This window comes from Photinus pyralis, unplaced genomic scaffold (genome assembly GCF_008802855.1).
Source record: "Photinus pyralis isolate 1611_PpyrPB1 unplaced genomic scaffold, Ppyr1.3 Ppyr1.4_LG8, whole genome shotgun sequence".
NCBI classification, from domain to species: domain Eukaryota; kingdom Metazoa; phylum Arthropoda; class Insecta; order Coleoptera; family Lampyridae; genus Photinus; species Photinus pyralis.
This window is the reverse complement of record NW_022170819.1, coordinates 34,361,304-34,384,299: the sequence shown is the minus strand read 5'-3', so window position 1 is coordinate 34,384,299 and position 22,996 is coordinate 34,361,304. Positions and strand designations below refer to the sequence as shown.

General features: G+C 37.5%; 2 protein-coding genes and 2 long non-coding RNA genes across 5 annotated transcripts in view; 3 read left to right on the top strand and 1 right to left on the bottom strand.

The window, feature by feature from the left end:
• The window catches only part of LOC116178913, a 194,765-nt gene that overhangs the window by 30,991 nt on the left and 140,778 nt on the right, over window positions 1-22,996 (bottom strand). The window lies entirely within an intron of this gene.
• Window positions 1-22,996, top strand: part of LOC116178914 — a 195,833-nt gene that overhangs the window by 80,601 nt on the left and 92,236 nt on the right. The window lies entirely within an intron of this gene.
• LOC116178916 lies at window positions 9,143-10,328 on the top strand. Its single transcript, XR_004146912.1, has 2 exons — window positions 9,143-9,368; window positions 9,458-10,328. It is a non-coding gene; the product is annotated as an uncharacterized LOC116178916 (long non-coding RNA).
• Window positions 21,750-22,411, top strand: LOC116178917. The gene is made up of 3 exons (XR_004146913.1): window positions 21,750-21,870; window positions 21,917-22,173; window positions 22,231-22,411. It is a non-coding gene; the product is annotated as an uncharacterized LOC116178917 (long non-coding RNA).

Sequence of the window (22,996 nt, the reverse complement as noted above, 5' to 3'; positions counted from 1 at the left end):
TACAATTTCCAAAGATTTGGTGTAATAGAAGTGGTATTTGCACTAATATGAAATTACTAAAAGCTAGGTATTAGGTTTCGCGGTTTAGAGCACTTTGTTAACTGTAGTATTCCGTAAGTAATACTAAACTTTTATCCTGTTAAAAATTAAAATCCCTAAGCTAGCTGGAAACTAAAGCTATACAAGCCAGAGGAGAAACTCCTCACTCGTTTTTCTATGCCCAAGAGAGAGAAACGCCAATTGATGTCACATAAATTAGTCAGGGCGTAAGGTCGATATTTAGCAAATTTCAAACTCGCCATAGTGAAAAATTTGTACTTGAGCATTTTACGTGTTTTAACTGACACGTAAATAATGAAAATTGCTCTTTAAAGTACCCTAAAGCTTAATTTAATAACGGAGAAGGTTCGTTTAGGGACGCTACTTGCTGTTTTTTACGTATCTAATATACGAACGAAAGACTAAAACGTATTCGAATTATAAGCCTAGCGATAAATTTCGATTACTGTTCTAATATTCCTACAATATTAAAACCTACTTATTTATATATTTATTACTACCTACTAAATGATTTTTGTACGTTGAATCGTTTTAATGTAATAAATTCAGTGGCATTATAGTGTAATCGCCTTTTGTTAATCGCCCTTTTGTAATTATACCACACTATATAAGTACCCACCTACATTTTTTATTTATGGATTTCACGAATAAACATTAAAAAGGCGCTCTGATAAACATTCTTTCAGAAACGCTTTGTTTCCAAGATGCGCCTTAGGTACTTTCGCTCGGTCTTCGTTAGAAGAAACCCTCATGCTGCATCAATCACCATGACTCATCGGTTTGACAGACAATTTGTGCCCTCGTCGAGGTATAAAAATTAAAAAGGTGCAATCTCCCTTATACCCTCAAAAGCAAATACCTACTTGTACAAAGAAATTGTATTAACTAAAATATTACTACACTTATGTAAGGGGTAGGTACTTGGAAACCTATATTGGTAAGAATAAAAACAAGAACAAATTAACAGCTTTCAGGAAATGCATTACTTTCTTTACATTCTCCTCGTTTCCAATAAACCCCTAAAGCGGATCTAAAAAAGGATCTAAAGAGGAATTCGGTGTCATTGGATTTGACCAATTTTCAATAGGCGCGTCACATATGGTATATAAGTCAACTGTGCACAGTTTGAACCGAATTGGACCAAGCGTTCAGTAGTTATCGTGTTCACGGACAGACAGACGGACACCATCGACTTCCCCTATAAGCTCTAACGCTTAATAAAGAGCTTTGTAATTACGTGTAAATAATAATATATTCCTATATGATTGAAAAAGGTCTATGGTGGCTGAATTATTTTTTATTTAAAACTCCCGAATAAAAGTTTGATTGCTGGACTCGTTAAGACAAATAAAGCTAGATTACCCCTAGTCGCCTTTAATGAGTTGTGTCCCATGGATGCTCTGGGCTCATTAATTCTTGACCAGGTCATCCAAATCTGATTTTGTGGATACATTGTAAAAGGTTTTATGACCTTAAAAATTATGTGTTACTCTCTCGGTAGGGGGTGCTGCATAATATAACTTTAAAGTGGGATATATGGGGGTTGAGTGCGGGGATGAATGCTAAAACCAAGGTCCATTAAACTAGCTCTCTAAATGTTCGTGTTTTTTCTATCCTTAATTCTTTTATCAAAACATCCAAGTTATTGCAATCGGTGGTTTGTTTTGAAATGAAAGCCCTTTATAAAAGGTTGTGATTTAATAACGGATAAATTTAACAAGTTCAAAAAGTACTCGTAAACGATTTACAAAAATTACATTAACAGTCTTTGTTCGAAAAAATTAGTTACTCCAGCCAAATTCGTTTTCAGCAATTTAACCAAAAAAATCCGTCCACAAATAAGAACGTTAGCACTGCGCATGCACAACCTATTCTTAGCGTATAGAATTTTATAAGCAAAAAAATGATACACCTGCGTACCGAACGATCTTCGAGATCTTCACGCATCCATCACACATCTTAAGGGATTGATTCTGTCCCACCAGATCAGCATAGCTTGTAAAACAAATTTTTTAATTTGGTATTAGTTTTCCTTTTATTCGAGGTGCTTATATACAAAGGTTCATTTAAATATGTCAACAACAACAAAATTGGATTTTGCAATAATTAGCAACGCTGGGCATGCGCAAATTTTTTTAATTCGTATGCGTAGTTACTTGGGGTTTAAAGAATATTTAATATCACAGAACACCGGACTCCGGACATTCGTATGTTCTTTGTAACTAGAATAATAAAAGAGCCCTATTTTTTGGAGGTCAGTTTTTGGGCTGGACCTTTTTAGGCCGTTAGTCTAAGTAGCTAAAAAACAATAGCAACCTTACTTATATCCTTAAAAACATGCGTACCAATTTTCAGAGCGATCCGACGTTTTTAAACAAGTTATCGTGCACGCGGATGGACAGACAGACAACAGACATATTGTAAACTATCGCGAAGATCGGTAATAAACGGCAAAGGTGTAAAATTATAGTACATGAAAAATTGATTTTTTATTATACCTGAATCACAATCTCCGTTTTAAACACTCAAATGCGTGCGAAAAAAAAGGTCTTTAAAGCACACGAGCTTTAAAGTTGCTAAGTAATGATACTTCAAGTATGACTTTTGAAACTGTCATCTGGGTGAAATAAAAAATCCTCTTAGGTCGCTTTCTGTAAATGCAGAATATTTCATTGGCTTGTACCTATCCTTTGGTTGAAGCTTTCACAAACGCGCGTAATTTAGGGTGTGCTGCCAAATCTGTTCCACTTTATAATCGCAGCATTGTTTGAAGATAGAAGATTTAAATACCATTGACATTTCCTTCAGATATGCCAGCATTATCGATGCATTTAAGACTTTATTCGTAAGTAACTTCCTATTCATCCATGGAAACAACTTTTCATATGCTTGATAATTAATAGGCTTTACTGGATTGCGATTTTACACCTACATTTTCTGTCGATAGTCTAGCCATAAAAAAGGAATAAATCAAATTCGTCAACTTATCTTTAAATAAATTTAAAGAACAATTTTTAGAAAAACGCATAGCCGTATATGAATTGGTTTGCAAAATATTTGTAGAACGGTGACAATTTGTGGACAGTTTCATACATTTTTCTCTGATCTCAATTATTTAAACATTATCGGCTGCCTACAAAACACCCTGTATATACTCGCAAATCCAAAATTCGGAACAATATTTACTTCAGTTGATGTCACCAACAGCAATACTATTAGTCTTTGTTATTGAAACCGATCACGGATATGGACTTCTTAAAAGTGAATGTTGTTGCTACTGATTGTGCAAAGTCTGACAAAATTCTTGGAAAAAGTCCCGCGTCTTATATAAAGGAATGTATGGGGCTTTATGTGTCTCATATATAGCTGTGATAAATTAAAATAAAATCAGTTTGGCACTTCTATTATTTCAACTGAAAAAAATGTTCTTAAAACGCATATCGAATAAAAGTGCAAATGAAATGCTAAGAACCACACATGGCGAGGCTGTTATGAAAGAAATTGTAGTGTTTGAATAGGAATGTCAAAAAAAGGGTGGAAAGAAGTGAACGCTGCTCGTGCGAAAACTCACGCGGGCGTAAATATGGAAACGGTACGAGAACTAGGGAAACCTAATAGAGGGTAGGTGCACGGATTATTGCAGAAGAGATGAGTTTAGTCAAGATGTCAAAATGGGAAACTTTCTTGCAAAGATGGTCTACTCCATAAAAAGGTATTTATTTAAGACGCATGATGAAATTAATAGATCGGTTCCTGATTGAACTAAGTTTAAACCATGTTCGAAATTTCCATTATTTTGTGAACTTTCTTGGCGCTTCATAAGAGAATAAAGAAGAACACGAAAACTCTAGCTAAGTAATTACTGTTGTTATACTCCGTTGAAGTTATAATAAATTAAGTACTATACGATATATTGAAAATATCTAAACTTTTTCAATTAGCGATTGATATGCTTGTTAAAGTATGATCTATCCCGTCATTTGGTAATCAAACTTAGATGAAATGAAAGTTTAAAGTGTGCTCTATGGGACGGTAAAGTTAAATGATTATACATACTATACATGTCATTGGATTCGTTTTCAAGATACACCAATTTAAAAATCGTCCAATTTAACATAGGCGCTTAAAGATGCGTCTACATTATCCGAACCGAACATGTAATGTAATGCTCGTTCATGGCTCGTTCACTTTTGACAGAACGAGCACGAACGCATAATTGCGTACCTATTCGTTTTGTGCTCCAATCGATTCAAGCACGCTACAAACACGGAGAAATACTAAAAAACGTTTCAACTGGGCGAGCGAATCTCTTTGTGTTCGTCACAAAAACCGACTTTTGGTGTAGCGGGCGAGCACGTTGCGAACCTGCTTGCTTCGTGCTCGGGGTACCGTCCCAACTACACGAATTTGTTACATTACATGTTACATTACACGTTCGGTTCGGATAATGTATACGCAGCTTTATGGAAAAACGTACCAGCCTGGCGCAAACATCGCGATAATAGCTATTTATTATACAAGACGAGAAAGGGTTATTTTAACCAATGAGTGAATTAACTTTCACGAGAAGGTTAGTTTCCCTTTATAGTCGTGTATAATACAAAACTTTATTTTATAGCAGAAGCCATATAAATCATAAATCAAAGCTGCTGACAGTTCTAAATATAATTTAGAGACATCAGAGATAGCGAGCTAAGGTTCTGCCATCGCGATCGTTTCTATAGAAACAGAATTTTCATATGTTCTGAACGTCATTTTATATCGTGCATTTGAAATAAAAATGACAGATGTTATTAGAATGCACAATCATTTGTTTCACTTTATCTATATCCTTACGGTTCAAGAACGGCTTAGCCTACTTATTCAAATCTATTAAAATGTCAATTTAACATGTGCTATAAAATAAACCATTATATTCCCGTCATTTTGGGATGAGGCTGTCCTCTAAAGATTCCTTGTTTCTTTAGGAATCCAATAATAGAAAGTTTGTCATTTGATTAACATTCAAGATATCTTGAGTTATATACGTCAAAACGGGTCGATTGGCTGCAGTTTTTTGTAAGCCAATTTTCGTAAAACGTTTCCACAATTTTAACGCCAATGATTATAGAAACCGACTGTCAAAAAGGAAGCAAAAGAACATGATGCGAGTGAGCCTGGTTAACACTAATGTGCACACTCGGTTTTTGACATCCTGTATTACAAAAAATACAAAGACCTGGAGTAGAGCTTTGATGGTCAGTTTCATCGTTTCTGTGAATTATTTTCTTATGGGGCGTTTTGTTTATTTTCAATCTGCTATTATTTGGTCTATTATTTTTTGTTAGTTGACTCTTGGACGGCCGTGCATTTGCAGTCCCAAATACACCTCCGAGCTTTCCCTGCTGTAGCTATCAAACTCCTTTCTCAGTTCCTGTATTGTCAATGCTGCTCGTGAAGCTTCAATCAAGTCTTTCGAGTTCAGATAAGGTGACAGCCTTTCTGTACATTTCACACCTCGCACATCTCAAATCGTAGATCGTTTTAGATTTTACAGACTGCTTCCGAACCGGGTTTAAGCCACAATAATGAAAAAAAACCATTAATTCTTCCTTGTGACACAAGTTCTTACGGAGTAAGTTGTGTGTTAGCTCAACCCAACGAATCGGGGGTACTATTGCCAATGGCTTTTCATTCGAGAACACTTTCTTCAACGGAATGACATTTTGCCCAAATTGATAGAGAAGCTTTAAGGGTTATTAGAAGAGATTAAAAAATTTTACAACTGTGTTATTGCTAGACACGTCGTAATAAGAACTAACCACAAACCGCTATTCGGGATTTTCGGGCCTAATAAAAGTATTCCAGACGTTCTTTCCCAGAGAATGTTGCCGGTGTCAAGTTAGGCCCCCACTTTTTGAATTTTCAAAATATTTTTATGCCAATCGTTTGTTGGTCGTTGGCGTTTGTTGGTTACATTTTGACGTTTGTTGGTTGACCGCTATTTAATTATTCAAATTTCAAAATTTGTGCGCATAGTTAGTCCCCCACTTTTGGAATTTTCAGAATATTATTATTTCAATCGTTTGTTGGTGTTAGTTACATTTTCACGTTTGTTGGTTGATCGTTGATGTAACTAATAAACGCCAACAAACACCTAACAAACGTTTGGCATAAAAATATTTTGCAAATTTAAAAAGTGGGGGGGGCTAACTTGACACCGGTGAAAATGTTACGTTGGACAATTTTATTAAGCACTTATGACTATGAATTAGAGTTTGTTCCAGGTAACAAACTAGGTAACGCCGATGCTCTAGCTAGCCGTTTACCTTTGAAGATCAACTCCCCACAAGCACTATAATTCTATAAGTTACCAGAACGCGGGTTTACGAAATGTACTTGTATTGATTATTTTGTACAATTAAATACCATTCGCTAATCGCCTGGAGATTCTTTAAAATATAAATATTTATATTTTTGTGTTTTACGTAGGTATTATAAACTGCGTCACGCAATAACCAAGTGATAAAATGATAAGAATGCGCATTTTATGCACAAGGTTTTAGTGACGTTCGTGTATGCGTTATTGTCATTACGTCCTTTCTGGATGTTCAGTGTGGTTTTTCTTTGACTTTTTCTCTACCATTTCACTACAAAAGTCAGACACTTGCGCAATGCGCACATTCTCATGATAATTCATAAGCAAACGACAAAATGATCGTTCTAGGATGGTGATCTTTATCCAAAGGTATACCAAATTCAAGCATAAAAGACCACAAAAATAAAACCTTACGACGACACAATATAAAAGGTGTAGGTACTTTACATATTCATCACTCACTTTTAGCCTTTATATTTCTTATGTTGTATTCTATGCGACGTACCTATTTGAATATAGTTTCTAAAGAAGAAGCGTAGCTGGAGAACACATTTACATACTCTCCCTTTTTGTAGATTCATATAATATTTAATGAAGCATAATACGCAATTAGTTTAGTAATTAAATTGTGACGGTAAATTAACTTAAACGGCAATTAAACACTACGACGTGGCGACGGCGGTTTAATCAGTAACAATACCTAACGCTCAAAATGCTATTCGAGGGAACAATTTCCGACCTACCCATTGAAAACCACTTTCAACATTTTCATTCCGAACGCGTTTTTGTGTAACAGACAGCTTGTTCAAATTAGGTGAAATGCTCTTACGTCACTAGATTCGAGCTTTTGTGTCCTTAGTTCCGTATTTTCTTAGTCATAAAATATGAGGCTCTTCGTTGATGCAGTTTCTAAATGCAAATTTTGACGATATTCGTTCATTGATGTTCGAGAGTTTGTGCATATGTAGCACGGGAAATTAATTTAAACTTGTAACGAACGTAGCAGATGCTTCCATTCAATTCCAAAATGTACAGTAATAACTTACACAGTGGGTTTAAGCTTGTTTGAATTTCGGGTTACGCTGGTAAATCACACGTAATTTGTTGCATTAGCATATGTTACACAGTAATTAAGCTACCTTTTTGTACCGTACGTCCCTACAACTATGCACGTAAAAGTAAACTTCATTTTAACCCCAAAAGAGACGTCCCTCAAGCTGGCACAAATCGGCGAATGTTTTATTATTTTAAGCTTTTTAACGATACTAATTTCAATTTTTGAGCTTGAATAAAATTTTCATATATAATACCATAAGTAAACCTCTCGCCAGGAAAGATTGCCGGTCACCGAACACTTGATCCCGGTCTACAATCGTATGTTTTTCTAAAGATGTGAGCGACTTCCGGGATAGTATCGTGTCAGTGTTGAACAAAATGACTTTTCGTTCAACATTGGCACGGTCCTATTCCGGAAGTCGCTCGCATCTTAAGAAAAACATAGATTGTAGATCGACACAAGGTGTGCTGTGACCGGCAATCTTTCCTGGCGAGAGTTATAGTCGAAGTATTGTCGAATATTTTTGAGGTGCTGTCACGAATGCTAGTTACGCTGATTAATACCACGAGCGCTTGCGCGAGTGGTATTAAAAAGCGTAACTAGCATGAGTGGAGCAGCAGCTCAAAAATAATCTACAAATACTTCGACTACGAATGGTATTCGGAGGACTATTCAATGAATCAAACGAAAAATTAAGCATATATACCCACGCGAATGTATTTCCATGACAACAATAAACGTCAAAATAAATTAACGGAAGTTGTTTTTCATTTTGCTATTGATTCTATTCGAACTTTTGTGCTCCAAGCTAATTCGTTATAAGTGATTAAATTAAAAGATGTGGTGATAAGTCGGTTGTCGAAATTGATTAACAAACTAAGAAGAATGTTCCGGTTAATACGACAAAATTTCGCGTCATTTCACTGGTGGAAGTTTGACAAATGTCATTGAATAATCGCATTGAATTGTCGCTGAAATACCACACGTGTAATTATCGCTGAAATACCACACGTGCAATTATCACTATAATTCGTTCCCATTGGCCCAACAATTTGAAATCTCGACATTCCACTGGTCGAAATGTGACAAATGTTAGATGAATTGAATAGTCACGTCAACTTGACAAATAAGAGCTCAAAATTTAGGAATAAATGCATATTTGTGAGGTTTTTAACGATTATTTTGAGCTTCAAACTAGTGTTTGTACCTATTCCTCAAAACACTATCTTCACATAATAAAACATCGCAGGTTTTGACAATTGTCTCTCTCGCCCTGCTTTAAACCGATTAGATTAGGTATGGAAGTAATGCAAATGAACTTACGTCTGGAAGGAAAAGGAAAGTTGTGTCTTTTGTGTAAAATTTAGACCTAATTAATTAATTCCTTATTAAAACCTGACAAATTTGAGAACTCGAACTCGCCCAGTTAAAACAAAAAAGATAACGTCAAAAATAAGTGTGTAAATACAGAGATTATGCAAACAGTAAACGAGGAAAGCGGAAAAGCAGAAATTGAAAATGAAGAAAATTTGAAACCGAGGGCCGACCACATTGTTTGCGGATTCGGACTTAATTAAACAATGATACTGCAATGGAAATGAAATGAAAACAGAACTTCGAAGGCTACTAAACTAATTACACCTAATATGCAGAATGCAACCCAAGATATATAGAGACTGGTAGGCGCGCTTATACCTGTAAAATTTGACGCCAAATCCGGCGCTAGGTAAACTCAATCCATAGATGGCGCCAGGGTGATCAGTGTACTTCAACTTAATGTCATTAAAATTGTTTTAGGTTATGATGTTATGTACAAAAATTTTTTACTTAGCGACTTGGTGTGGTTTGGCATCTACAGTGTGTTATACCTAGTTATTGTTGCAAACAATTTCGGTAAATAAAATAGACAAGTACTAATCGGATGTATAAGCAAGCAAACTTGCACATCGCACTGTTCACTTTGCTAAAGTTCAAAGTTACAGAGCATTGAGGGGCTCCACTAAAAAGGATGCTCGTTATCACAGTAAATAGTAGCGCAATACCTGCATTACAGACTTCTCACCCCGCCTAGCTGTCGGAGCTTGTACTGGATCAAGCGAAGTCAACAAGTCATTGATCAATGTAAACCATATGTGAACAAACTAGGAGCCGCCCTTCTTATATTAAGATAAGCATCAAATGACCCTCACCTACACAATCTACGGTGTAAGCAATCATGCCGAGAGATGTAAGAACCTCTGACACAAAATCATTATTGCCCGTTTGATTAGCGAGATTCTCGGCTGCTGAGATGGGGATTGAAGGAACTGGCAAAAGTCTACATTATTACTGTTAAGATGGAAGGTAGGGGACCCGACTTGTTCAACCTACCTTGTTATTTTATAACTTAATCTCGGAAGCTCCCAAGATCTAAATGCTGGATAGAAGGGGACTAGTGCAATAACTTTAACCAACTTCTGTTCCAGGAGTGTGGCAGTGCTGGAGGCTGAACTACAAAACGGAAGTAGGAAAATGTGACTTATCCTAACCTTAGTCAACTTCCCATTTAACGCCTCTGCAAAACGACCAACTTCGGACTTCAGAAGAATGACAGATCACTGCGTAGGCAACGACGTGGAATTGTATTGTATATCGATGCTAGCGATGTGTGGGGAAACACAACTACACTACACTTCTGCACAGCTTCCTTGCCTTGGGTCTCATGCCGAGTACAATTACTTAGTTGTCGCTCTCCTACTTTCCATGGAAATTTAAAATAAAGATGCGTTAAAACATAGACCCTTTTTCCATATTATTATCAGGGAAACTGCCTGTTACATTTTTTACAAATATTTACAAATAAATTTTCTGTAAACAACGTCAACAATTTAATTAGACCAATTTTGCTAGTTACGCATATTTTTAAGAAGCTGCGCGTTATGACAATCTACAAAACAAGAATTGTAATTATTGCATTTACACTAAGTAGGTAAATTATTTTGACTAAAAAAAAGTCGAAATGCTTCAATTACATACTGAAGGAACTTGAAGTAAAGATGTATCACGAGTTAAGGGCGTATTGTGGTCTCAAATCAAACACTTTCTCATATTTGATGGTTTAATTCAAATTTAAATGACGTGTTTGAATAAATTGACAGTTTTGTGAAGTACACTGGGATGGGTGGCGACATCTAGGGAGCGATTTTAACTGGCGCCGCATTCTGTCTTACATAATGGCGGCGAGTCATCCTACCATCTTTAATATATCTTGATGCAACCAAAACTTACTCTGAAAACGATGAACCAAAAAAACAACTGTTATTACTACAACTAAAATGGTGCCGCAACTACGATTTGGAGTTTACAAAGCACAGTTGTCACTTTTTGCAAATATGGTTAAGTACCAATCTTGCAAGCAAACTCTGTTTTCTTGTTTTCTTAACTTTTATAACGAGTAGTTACTGTTTACTTTAAAATTGATCAAAATATAGGTTGCATCCACTAACTCAATCGAATCGAACAATTTAGATCTTGCCGGTACCAAATCCAGCTTTCTTGTACTCCTTACAAAAAATCTGATTTCGGTGGACCTCCCTCAACATAGGAAATCACTAGTTGATTTCGTCGATAATGAAACTCAAAAATGCATCATGATGGTTGAGTATAGTTATATTGAATAATTTTTATACAATAGGTACCTCTAATTCGTATCCATCACATGGAAATTGCATTGACTCAAAATTCGTATTCGTGAAGTATATTCTAGCAAAATACATGTACTCTACAGTCATCGCTGCTTGACTCCTCTTCCATTAATACTTTTTCACGCTAAATAAGCTAATTTCGAAGGCGTAACTTTTTAGCGCAGACGATCTGCACTCTCAAACGATCGCTATTCGCGTAACTCTGCCTTTCAAGTTACCGAGTACAAATGCCGATACAGTCTCAGTCTCAACGACTGGGTCAACTGGGTCACCTGGGTCACTAAATTAAACTGGGTCACTGGGTCGCTGGGTCACGTCATACTCTTTTCAGTTAGACCCAGTGACCCAGTTTGACCCAGTGACCCAGTTGACCCAGTGACCCAGTGACCCAGTTTGACCCAGTGACCCAGTTTGACCCAGGACCCAGTTGACCCAGTTTGACCCAGCGACGCAATTTCACCCGGGACCCAATTCGACCCAGTCACCTAGTTTGATTGAATAACGCAGTTAAGTCAGTGCCCTCGTTCAAGTGTACAGATTATGCAATAAATGAAATGCTGGTTTGTTGAAAATAATACTCGATTGCTTGACAACTGTCATTTCTGTGATGTTTGCTTTAATACTGCGTAAAAACTTTTCCATGTCCCGAATTGTATTAGAATAATGTTATTTTTTGCTTCAGGGCTTACCAGTTTGCTTACAGGTGTGTCATTCACATTTAATTTTTTTTCTACTAGTTAGCTTAATGCAAATAAATCTTTTCTCTAAATACTTTCATTGACTACTTGACTACAAACTATAAACAAATGCATTTGATTTTTTAGGTATTAGTTCTCTTGAATGAAATTGGGCTACGTGCTTGTTGCGAATATTATTGAGGAAGTTTTTTTTTAAATTAAAAGTTACTGAAATTGTTTTGGATGATACCTAACAATGAATTTAATTACTACTGGGCCACCGGGTCAAGACGGTGTCACTGTAGTAAAGCTGGTCAAGATGGGTCACTGGGTAAAGTTGGGTCACCGGGTCAAACTGGGTCAACACGGTCAAGCTGGGTCACCGGTCCAAGCTGGGTCACTGGGGGTTCAAAACGGGCAAGTTTGGGTCACCGGGTCAAAGCTGGTCACTGGTCAAGCTGGGTCACCGGGTCAAAGCTGGGTCACGCGGTCACTGGGTCCACCGGTCACTGGGCAGAAAAACTAAACTGGTCCACCGGGTCACTGGGTCACTCTATGCTTGACCCAGTCCACCTCTGGTCTCAACGCAACAAGACGGCTCGTCTCCACCCGCATGCCTCGATAGCTTCCGCAGCTACAGAGGAGGCATCAAGGCCCGGAAATGGACTACTGCTCCAGGCACTACAAAGGGAGGGAAGCAAGATTCGTTAGAGGTAATCACTCCCGTAACGGCACTGGAGACGAGGAGAAAATTGTTTACCTGAAACCGTCAAGAAAATCTAAATTTCAGGGCTATTTTGACATTAGAAAGTTGACCTTTACCTGACTAGTACTGTAATATTTTTGCCTGACTCCCATTACAGTCCTAGTACATGCAAAATAACAATTATATCGTTCATTGAACAAGTTAGTCAATCAACGATTGGATAATTATAATGCATGTTATTAATATATACCTACACAAAAGAGAATGGTTTTTTAATTACTAACAATTAATGGAATATGTATGGAAGTAATTATTCCTTTAGTTTTGCGCCAGTCATTAAAAGGTTTGTACACCTTTTCGTACCTCTTTCTTGACTTTGTGGGGAGCGAATATTGCACTACGGCGGCCGCAGCTTCGGCTACATTATAACAACGTCTCGCGTAGGTACTCTTCTTCACTGATACCTGCTTTTGTACCTAGTTATAAAGACTGTATAGTGGAAAAGTACAAAGCATAAACTGCAAACTGCATTAAAAATGACACTGATTGTTTTAATTATTTTGAAATATCTATGGAAACAATTAAATAAAGTGATTTTGACATGCGTGATTAGGTATCAAAATTTCACACATATGAATAATTTAATTTGGAAAAGTTATCTACATGTTGCGGTTTCAGGTAAAATTTTATATATAATACGTCATGAAAGTGAGTCCACCTAACTTGGAGGCATTAAAGAGATACTCGGACGCTGCGCGTCCTCGTACTTTTCAATAAGCCTCCGCGTCATGTAAACGACCACTTTCATGACTTATTATGTAAATAACTATTTTGGTTGCCTAACAATTTTACTTGCTCAAGAGGTTTGAATTTTACTGAGTAAATTTGAGTTGTTTAGGTATTGAAAATCTGTTGCTTAGCAATTATACGATGTTACGTTCCTTTTTTTTCGTTCAGTTTGTCGTTAGTTTTGTCGCCTTCGAAACCCCTTTATAAGTTTTATTTTGATTTTATTTTAGGTTAGGATTTATATTTAGTTTTAGAATTAGGGATTTTTGTTTGGGTTTCATTGGTGGTTGTATACCAGTGGCGTACCATTCTATAGTATTCATTTTATTTCTTTTAGGACTGTAAGTTACGTTTGGAATTCGCCGTATGTATTTTTTTTGTATCTGTGATGCCGTTTTTACCCTCGTCCTATTTTTTTTGGCTCTTTAATCTTTTCCTTATGATTTTCTGCTCATTTATCTTTCACCTGCTTTCTACGTTTTGTGTCGCTTCTTTGGTTTCCTCTGTAGCGTCCTCTATCGTTTGTGTATTGTATTAATTTTTCCCGCTTTACGTTTATTTTCCCGCCTTTTTGTTATTTACACCTCCCTACCAAAAAAAAGGAACGAAAACTATTAAGAGAGTGACATACACAAAACTGGAAAGGAAGCAACATTAACTTTCATCTTCATATTCATCACAAGTAATTTTCAGGTCTTTTTACATTCCATATCCCACAGTCCTGATTGTTATCGTCTTTGAGCTGGTATGTCCACGGCGACACTTTCTTTGCAATTATAAACGGGCCAATATAACGAGGGGCCAGTTTGTAAGAAAAGTAACGGGCAGCATCAGAAATGGGAAAATTCCTTCGCCAGACTTGTTGGCCTAAATCAAATTGGACATCTCTACGACGCAGATTGTAGACATTACGAGTTCGTTCAGCACATTTGATAAGTTCCTTCTTAACATCTTGGTATACCTTTGCAAGAATTGCGGCTCGTGAAGTGGGGTCGTTATTTGGGTTGACTACATCGGGTGCTAAATTTACAGGGCTGGAATGATACGTGCCATTAGAATTATTTCACGTCCAAAGTTTAGGAAATAAGGAGTTAATTTAGTGGTTTCACTTACTGAGGTACGCATCGCGCAAGCAACTGTTTGTAACATCGGCTTCCAATTGCGGTGGTCTCCTTTTACATACGAAGCTGGTTTTCAATGTCCGATGTTGCCGCTCGCAGGCATTGGCTTGAGGGTGATATAAAGCTGTGTACGATATCTTGACACTGTATTCTTGAGCAAGCTTCTTGAACTCGTTGCCAGTAAACTGTTTTCCATTATCGCATATAACGTTACGAGGCGCGCCAAACAGTAAGAATACGTTGTCCTCCAGTAATTCACAGATGATTTTAGAAGTTGCTGATCGCATTGGGAAAAAGAGACAAAATTTTGAGAATTTGTCCATTATCGACAGTATGTAACAATGGCCTGACTTCGATCTTGGCAGGGGTCCAACAACATCAATGCACACAATCTCCCAGGGCTTTGAAACCTCTTGCGTACCAGCCATTAATCCGGAGGGTGGTTTCAGTTCGACTTTATAAGTTTGGCATATTTTGCACTGTTTTATGTAATGAGTGACATCGCTTTTCAGTTTGGGCCAAAAGTATCGTTGGGTGACTCGACGATAAGTCTTGTATATACCGCAGTGACCACTAGTAGGACTGTCATGGAGCTGCTGAAGAATTTCTCTTCGTTGGGACTTGGGTACAACGATCTTCCACTCATCACCTGGATTCCCTAAATTCTGATACTTGTCCTTGCATCGTTTGTACAGTAGTTTCCCATCATAAGATCATAATGGATACTTGAGAGGATCCTTTTTGATTCGGTCGATCATCCTCGATATCCAAGGATCTTGACGATGTTCCACTTCTGCAATAATCGGTACACCTCTCGATAATGTATCAGGTACGATGTTGTCCTTACCCTTACGGTGAATGATGTTAAAATCGTATTGTTGTAGAATGTAGCCTAACGCTCCACCGGGTTAATCGGCCAGACGGTTCCTTAAGACTATGAAGCCAAAGTAAAGGAAAATGATCCGTGATGACGGTGAATTCGGTAGCTTCTACATAGGGTCTAAATTTTTCTATCGCCCAGACAACGGCCAAGCATTCTTTTTCGGTTGTACTAAATTTTCTCTCAGATGTGGAGAGAGAGCGGCTAATATAGCTTATTACTTTTTCTCCTTCATCAGTAGACTGGGTCAATACTGCACCAAGACCATAATCACTGGCATCTGTCTGGATCACAAATGGCAAATCGAAATTGGGACACGATATAATTGGAGCTGATATAAGATGTTCCTTTATCTTGCGCCAGGCATCTTCGCATTCTGTAGACCACTCAAACTTCACATTCTTTTGCATAAGCCGGGATATAGGTGCTACTAGTGTTGAGAAGTCCGGTATAAATCTCCTGTACCAACCGGCCATTCCCAAAAGACGTCGTGCAGTGGATATATTTTCAGGAGTTGGGATTTGCAGAATGGCTGACACCTTATCTGGATCGACATGAAGCCCATCCTTGTCGACGACATAGCCCAAGTATTTCATTTCGTGCACACAAAATTGACATTTATCTCTACGTACCGTAAGACCAGCACGTTTTAATCGATTGAATACTTCTTGGACTACTTCAAGATGCTTTTCAAAGGTTTGGGTGATGATTACCACGTCGTCTAGATATACAAAAACAAAAGGTTCGAGGTCCATTCCCAAAACACCATCGATTAATCTTTGCCATGTTGCGCAGCTGTTATGCAAAACGAATGGCATTCTGCAGAATTCGAATAGCCCACGACCAGGTACTGTAAAAGCAGTTATGGGTCGCGAACCATTGGGACTTGCCAATACGCGCTCTTAATATCCAGCGAAGTCAAGTACTTGGCATCTCTCAATTTGTTCAATGTGTGTGACACGAACGGAAGAGGAAAAGCATCCCGTTCGGTGACCTTATTTACCTTCCGGTAGTCGACACAGAAGCGATAACTCCCATCCTTCTTCTTGACCATCACGATCGGTGATGACCATGGACTGCTTGACGGTCGTACTACACCCTTGGCCAACATATCATCCAATTCTGCATTAACGATCTTCTGCAACGCTGGTGAGATTGGGTAAAAACGTTGCTTGATCGGCTCTGCCTTGGTTCTAATTTTATGCTCGACCAAAGACGTACATCCCAATTCATCTGGCATATCTGTAAAGATTTTAGAGATCAGGTCGTCTAGATGCAACTTCTGATCGACAGTCAAGTGCTCGCTAGATGTTATGGAACTAATCTGTTGTAATGATTCGGGATTATCAGTAAAGGTCCAAAGGCCACGACGAAGATCGGGTACGATTCCCATATTTCTCCAGAAGTCTGCACCAAGAATTAAAGCATAGGATACAGCGGGCACAACCATAGCGTTGATGATCTTCACCTTACCTTGCAGGCAGATCGGTAACTCATAAAATCCAAGAACTGAACAGCTGTTTCCATTAGCAACAGTACACGTCATATTCTTGCATGGCTTAAGGGGTAAATTAAGTGCTGTTAATTTGTTATATCCTTGACTTCCGACTAAGGTAACAGAGGCTCCGGAATCTAACAATCCCAAGAAGGGCTGTCCAAATATGGTCACATTGAGGTATGGTCGCTCATCACCGATGACGTTGTCCAATACATAATTAATTTGAATTTGTAGATGAACGGGTAAGGAAGTTGAGACCGATGACAATATCTCGGGATTCACATCTGGGTCTGCGAGTGAATCCGATTCTCGTTTCCCAAAACGCCACCTATCGCACATTTTGGGCAGGTTTTCACGGTTACGTTTTGATGGCCGCATTTAAAGCAATACCTTCGTTTTGGTTGACCACAATTTCGCGCTGTATGATTCGGTGACTGACAGTTCCAGCAGTTAATGGGTGCGCATTCCGGGGTCCAAAACGGGTTTGTTGATGCTGAACTGATTGGAGGAATTTGGGCAGACGTATCCACAGCATGTGTTTGTATTGAGGGCCTGTGGTATGCTAAGTCAGGTTCTAGTAATAAACGATAATTCGTAGGAGGTGGTTTAAAGATGTTTGCTCTAGCATAGGACTCTTCTACTGCTTGACATAATCGAGTGAGCTCTTCAATGGAGTACACAGCATGTAAGGCTATTTGGTTGTTAATTCGTGGTAGTAGGTTCCTCTTAATCATCTGTACACGGGTGGCTTCGGACGGCTTCCTAGTGAAACGGTTAAAGAGGTTTTCCATTGCAGAAATGTTCTCTGGATCTCATCCTGCAATGCCAATTCATATCCGTATGGTAGGAAAGCTGCTCTCAACTTGATCTCCAATTCTTGCCAAGAATTGATAGTGTTGCGTACGGATCGAAACCAAAGAAGTGCACTACCAGTGAACAATTCAGCCGCTGATCGAAATACCTGGTCTTTTGTTACACCCCTTGAAGAACACATCTCAGTCACTCGTTCGATGAATGCTGTGACACTGGAATTGCCATCGTAGGTCAGTTTCCACTTATAAATGCAAGGATCCTTCTTAGCGATAGCACACGTATTTCTACGGATGCCTGAATTGAGGAAAGGGTTTAATGATTGCTCACGAACATCTCTATTGTTGACAAATAATGAACTAGATGCCTCTTCGACTTCTCGTGTGAAATTAACATGTGGGGAGACATTAAGGGCACTAAATTCTGGAAACAACACATTATCTTCATCTAAAGGGTTAGCTGCCATAGGATTGGGTTCATCCAAAAGGGTTTGATGAGCCTGTGCAATTTCTGCAGTAGGTGTCTCATATAAATCTGTTACGTCATTGATCATTTGCGATGCTTTACACAAAAGATTGCTTTTTCTGCTTTCAGTATCAGTTTCAGGTGCAACAGTTGAAATGTTATTTAATCTTCCGATAACATGTAATAATCGCGAATTGATCCTTTTAAACTCATTTACCTTATTCTCATTATTAAAATTAGTAATGCATAACTGTAATTCATTAAGCTTTTGATCGCAAATCATCAACTCACGCTGTAGATCTAATCCTTCTGTGAATCTGGTAAAAGATTGGCCATATTTATCACATTTTAATATACCTCGTAATGTACTACGTTTGTTAGCAACTGTGTTATCAGAAAGTGTCGTTAACCCTCTGATCATTAGCTCGTAGGACAATTCGTCCGACAACAATCTGTTAATATCCATGTCAAACATTAATTATTTAATACCTGAACCCACGAAAACAATAACATATATAATTGTAAACATTCACAGAGATAAAATAGTATTTTAGAGAGGGTTGGGGCTCCACACGTTGAGGGGCCAGAAAATGTAACGTGGTCAAGGACGCAGAGTAAACGGGGCACAAAATAAGTCAGGGAAGCAAGGAACAAAAATCCCTAATTCTAAAACTAAATATAAATAACCTAAAATAAAATCAAAATAAAACTTATAAAGGGGTTTCGAAGGCGACAAAACTAACGACAAACTGAACGAAAAAAAAGGAACGTAACAACGAGAAGCTGGAGGATTTTTAGGTTGACAGTTTTTCGAGTCATATTGTTAAAGGTTGAATTTGAATAACACAAATTTACTCGGTTTAAATACAAACTCGAGTGTAATTCGGAAAGACAATGAAATGAACAAAAAAATTTACCAGCAATGATCAAACATAGGGCATGCATGCAGCAAATGAAGGGAGCAAACGCGCTGAAAAAAAACATTGCCAAAGGATTTCTCAAACTCTGGCAACCAGTTGGTGACCAACAGTTCTGATGATGGACATTCTCCATCAGCTCCAAAAACTCAATGTATACCCTGATAACTGTAAATAACTGATATTGGCTTTACGGCTGGCCACTAGAAAGGAGTGTATTTGATCAGATAAATTTGAAGAATTTATATGCTCTGTGGCCTCGTCGAAGCAATCCTCAGAGGGTACGCTAGAAAAAATGTTTACGATGTCAAATGTCGAGGATGTCATCTTTAAATTTGAAAGTTGATCTAATGATAACTCCATATTTATTTTGTTCTGTTCATATTTTTACATATTTAACAACGGCACCGTTGCAAGTGTTTACAGATTGGTTTGTACTGTCAGCCACTTGAACAAATGGTTCGTGAACAAAAGAAGAGGGTGTTTAAAAGATGATGTGCCATGAAAATGAAAAACGTTCCCAACAAGCAATGCAATAATTAAAATTGTAGTAGGGCGTAATATCTCCTTCTAAAATCAAAAGAAATAAGATTGTCAAAGTTAGATAAACGATTTGTCGACTTTTCGGTAAAACCTCTTATGCTCCATAAGTTACACAACGAAATTGATTTGTAGCGAAACTTTAACGAAAACCAAAATGACGACAATTACTTAGCCAACTACAAAAACCACCAAAACTTCGTTATATTAATAAATCTTTTCGAAAAAAAATCAAATTACTTGCCGCAGCGATAAACGTGAGGATCGATGCGATGAGTTAAATTTGCTGTAACCATTGAATGACTTATTTCAAGGATGGAACGTTTTGACATTTCCGACAAACGCTGCGATAATTACCACCAGTAAATTCTGTTAAAATTACTACAAGCTAAAGTGCGGCGTGCGGAGACTCGAGAAATTTAACGTAGTATGACAATGGAAATGGCTATGTAGTTTATATCGATCGGGAAAATGGGTTCAGAACGCAGACTGCTTGGCTATCAGTTTTCTCTCAGTCTCGGCGTATAGGATTGACGTTGACCTCGTTTTTCACTCACAACTTTTCTTTTACTATACTCGCATCGTACTACGTACCCTTTATTACTTTTTTTAATACAAGATTGAATTAATTACAACGAAAGTGACCTTATTATATAAGGTTTTACGAAATCTGCCGACTTATTTTCAAAAACCTTTTTCCTATTATCTTATGAAGGCCCCTACCTAAATAGAATACTTTGAGGAAGCGTATCCGAGAATCTTTGTAAAGCTTACCTTGAATTAATTTCCTGCAAGCCTTCAAAATAGATGCATATTTCATCTGTATGTTTTCAGTTAAATTAGAAGAGTTCTTCACTTACCTATAAAGTTTAAATAAAAGTACCGACAAGATCTTCAATTCGATTCCGCAAACATTATTGTGTTCAATTCCTGCAAAATCTTTGTAATTTTCTCCTTTCATTTTCATCCCCAATTCTGTTGTCTTAATTATTCAAGTTGCATATTTTATTTCTATTAATTAATATTATTCTATTATATGCTTTATTAGCCACGTTGCTGATGATGCTATAATAGTCTAAGAGCCAGCGACACACAACCCTACGTCATCGCGGAATTCAACAAAAATATTATTAATAAGTAGGTTTGAAAGAGAAAAAAACAAAACCGCCATGTCTGCCAGGCATATCCTGTGCTTATTGTTGCTAATTAATTAATTAAGTGTACATAAAAAATAGGTTACTTACGTCATGACGGAATTGGAAAAAAAATATATGGGATTATTGCTGGCAACGAGCACATCACGTAAACATATGTGTGCCAGCCGATTCCCCGTGCTGAATACATGTCTGCCGGGCGCGAAAGGGGTATAAAAAATAGTCGCGCTTACGTCATCACGGAATTTAGCGAAATTTTTTTTAAAAAGTAGATAATGTCTGCCCTGACAATACTACATATGTCTGCCGGGCAAATTCCTGTGCCAAAGTAATGTCTGCCACTTTTTATGACGCGACTTTTGGTCACGAATCATGTCATTTGATGTTAATAAAAATGCGGTTTTCATTGCTTTTTCGAGTGAATTTCTACATTGACTAGTAAGGGAGATGGGCCTGTACGAGGATGGTGTCAGTTTGTTTTTATTTGTTTTCAGGATAGGTATTATAAGGGCTTCTTTCCATTCTTCTAGGTAGTTGTGTTGTTCTAGTATGGTATTGTATATTTTCAAGAGAAGGTTTTTCCCTGTTGGTGGAAGATGTTTAATCATTTCGACGTGTATATTATCGGCGCCAGGGGTCGAGCAGCGGGTGTTATTAATTGCTCTGTCTACCTCTACCATTGTTATTGGGGTGTTATATGGTTCTAGGTTTTGTGATTCAAAGTTTACTAGTTTTTCGGTTTCTTGTTTATATGTGTTAAACTTGTCGCTGTGTTGTTTGTTGCTAGATACTCTTTCGTAATATTGAGCTAATTCATTGACTACTTCATTCGGGTTTATGGTAATGTCGTTGTTTATTCCTAGGGCAGCAATTGTGTTACTTGGTCGGTGACCACGTAGTTTCCTGATACCGGGTGAATCATTAGAACTGATGTCAGTTTGAATTTCGCGCGTACAATTCTAGTGTTTTTTACGGGATAGAATTGGCGATGATATATTTTTAGTTATTTTACTAATTCTTATAGTCTAAGTTCTTATTAGTCACCAGTGCCGTCGTTATTTCGTTAATTTGTTGTAGTTTTTAATTTACTTTTTCAATCTGTATTATCAAACAGTTCTGTCCAAAACTACGTTGTAAATTCAAGAATTTGTTGAGGTAAGTAATTAAATAACGGTTAAATTAGACTAATGTGCATTTGTAGGTTAAAAATCCCCTTCTTGAGGATCCTCCAGTCCTGTCCAGAGCAGTTTATGGAAGGAAGAGTGTCCCGATCTTATTATTTCTTATAAAGCATTTGCCAATCATAAGAAACGAATCTTTGATCGATTTGAAAACAAGAATTGCATTTGCAAAGAAGAAAAAACAGGTCATCCATTACTAAGAAACGATGAAGTGGTCGAAGACAAAGAATGGAAGCGAGTTTAAGAAAATCAATCCGTTAGTTAAGTGCCCAAGCTGGTAAGTGGTACACGTAGAATGAATATTATACCTACTAACTTTATTTTCGAATTACAGGAGTGTCTTATGCAACTTGCCAACGAATTTTGCATAAAGATCTACGAATACATACACCCGTACCGGGTTTCTGTTCTACAGCAACTACCACGCTCTTGATTATGAGAATCGACGTAATTATTGTGATTGATTTAATAACAACGACTTATTTGTAAATTAAAAATAAATTATTACTCCTTGGAGAGTGATTGTACATACACCACTGGAATTAGGCAAATGATAATCTATTATTACCAACCATTAAAAATTTTTGTTTTGCGGGAAATTCAAACTGTCATCAGTTCTAATGAATCACCCGGTATTATCCCATAGGGTTTTGGTAGGCGTGTTGTTATTTATGGATAATACGAACAGTTTCCATGTTTCTTTTTTTCTAGTTTTTATTAGTAGTCTAGTTTGGGCATTAATTCTTTTATATTGTATGAGGGTTTCCAGGTTCTTGTACTCTCGAAAGGTTTTTAGTGCTTTTTTTCGTTTTTGTAGGTAGGATTCGACCTCTTTTTCCACCAAGGTGGATTTTTTACTTGGATAGGTTTTTTTTCTATCGATTGCCGCGGTGTCTCATTGATGATTTTATATAGGGTTTCTAGATTCATTTTTGGGAGAGATTTGCGTTGTGATCTGCTGGACGATAGAACTTTTATATCTTTGCCAGTCTGCTGTGGCGATTCTCCATCTTAGATTGTTTGTCTTATAGGTGTTTTGTTATTTGGTTGGTATTTGTATTAAAATTGGGTAATGGTCGCTATTACACAGGTCGCCATGG